At 41.0% G+C, this 2,063-nt stretch overlaps 1 pseudogene; it reads left to right on the top strand.

The window, feature by feature from the left end:
- Positions 1–244: 244 nt before the first annotated feature.
- LOC141425567 (etoposide-induced protein 2.4 homolog pseudogene) lies at positions 245–1,213 on the top strand (annotated as a pseudogene).
- Positions 1,214–2,063: the final 850 nt, after the last annotated feature.

A 2,063-nucleotide genomic window follows, 5' to 3' on the forward strand; every position in this document is an offset into this window, starting at 1 on the left:
TTGAGATAAGGATAGCTATACAGGGAGTTGACTCACATTAATTTCCTGTGTGTGTGTGTTACCTTCTAGGTTAATTCTTTTTGATCTAACCTTTTCTCTAGTTCCTGGTCCCCTTTTCCTATTGGCCTCAGTTGCTTTTAAGGCAATGGAATCAAAACTCCTTGGTGATTGATTGGATGCAGAAGGAAGCAAACATGACCGTCTTATTTGCAGCCACACTGTCCTTGTTTCTGTGTCTGGCACATACCAGGTCCTTCATGATGAGACATTTTGGGGCATTTCTCTCTCCTCTGTGTAGCTGATAGTCTGGGTGGTAAAGAGATGGCTGACAGTGTCAAAACCTTTCTCCAGGACCTTGGCAGGGGAATCAAAGACTCCATCTGGGGTATTTGTACCATCTCAAAGCTAGACGCTCGAATCCAGCAAAAGAGAGAGGAACAGCGTCGAAGAAGGGCAAGTAGTGTCCTGGCACAGCGGAGAGCCCAGAGTATAGAGCGGAAGCAGGAGAGTGAGCCTCGTATTGTTAGTAGAATCTTCCAGTGCTGTGCTTGGAATGGCGGAGTATTCTGGTTCAGTCTTCTCTTGTTTTATCGAGTGTTTATTCCTGTGCTTCAGTCAGTAACAGCCCGAATTATTGGTGATCCATCACTGCATGGAGATGTTTGGTCGTGGCTGGAATTCTTCCTCACATCAATTTTCAGTGCTCTTTGGGTGCTCCCCCTGTTTGTGCTTAGCAAAGTTGTGAATGCCATTTGGTTTCAAGATATAGCCGACCTGGCATTTGAGGTGTCAGGGAGGAAGCCTCATCCATTCCCCAGTGTCAGCAAAATAATTGCTGACATGCTCTTCAATCTTTTGCTACAGGCTCTTTTCCTTATCCAGGGGATGTTTGTGAGTCTCTTTCCCATTCATCTTGTTGGTCAGCTGGTTAGTCTGCTGCATATGTCCCTTCTCTACTCACTGTACTGCTTTGAATATCGTTGGTTCAATAAAGGAATTGAAATGCACCAGCGATTGTCAAACATAGAAAGGAACTGGCCTTACTACTTTGGGTTTGGTTTGCCCTTGGCTTTCCTCACAGCAATGCAGTCCTCATACATTATCAGTGGCTACCTCTTCTCTATTCTCTTTCCTTTATTCATTATCAGCGCCAATGAAGCAAAGACACCTGGAAAAGCATAGTAAGTCTTGCCAATGATGAAGTTGTTTCTGTATAAAGGGGAGCTCTAATACAAGAATAATTTAAAAGAAGACATACTACAAGTACTCAATGAGAATTTTATAGAGATGATACTGGATAGGGTCAACCAAAATGTACAGGAGACACTCAAGAAATTCCAAGACAATAAAAATAGAGAATTTGAAAAAGCAAAAGAAGAAATAAAGGAAACCATAGAAGCACTGTATAAACACCAAAGTGAAAGAGAGACCACAATGAATAAACAGATAAATGAACTCAGGACAAAAATAGACAACATAAAAGAGGAAAACAGCCAGGATATGGAAAACCTCAGAAAAAAGAACGAAACAGAACTGCAAAACAAAACGGAAGGCCAATCCAGCAGAATAGAACAAACAGAAGACAGAATCTCAGAACTCAAAGATGAAATGGTAATTAAAGGAAAAACTGAAGAACTACTAATTAAACAACTCAAGACCTGTGAAAAGAAAATGCAAGAACTCACCGACTCCATCAAAAGACCAAACTTGAGAATCATGGGCACCGAAGAAGGAGAAGAGGTGCAAGCGAAGGGAATGCGTAATATATTCAACAAAATAATAACGGAAAATTTCCCAAATCTAGAGAAAGATATTCCCATACAAATGCAAGAGGCCTCCAGGACACCAAACAGACCAGATCAAAATAGAACTACTCCACGACATATCATCATTAAAACAACAAGTTCAGAAACTAAGGAAAGAATATTGAAGGCTGCAAGAGAGAAAAAACAAGTAACATACAAAGGTAAACCCATCAAAATCACAGCAGACTTCTCAACAGAAACATTAAAAGCAAGAAGAGCGTGGGGTGAGATCTTCCGGGCACTGAATGAAAATAACTT

Source organism: Castor canadensis, chromosome 8 (genome assembly GCF_047511655.1).
Source record: "Castor canadensis chromosome 8, mCasCan1.hap1v2, whole genome shotgun sequence".
Lineage (NCBI taxonomy): Eukaryota > Metazoa > Chordata > Mammalia > Rodentia > Castoridae > Castor > Castor canadensis.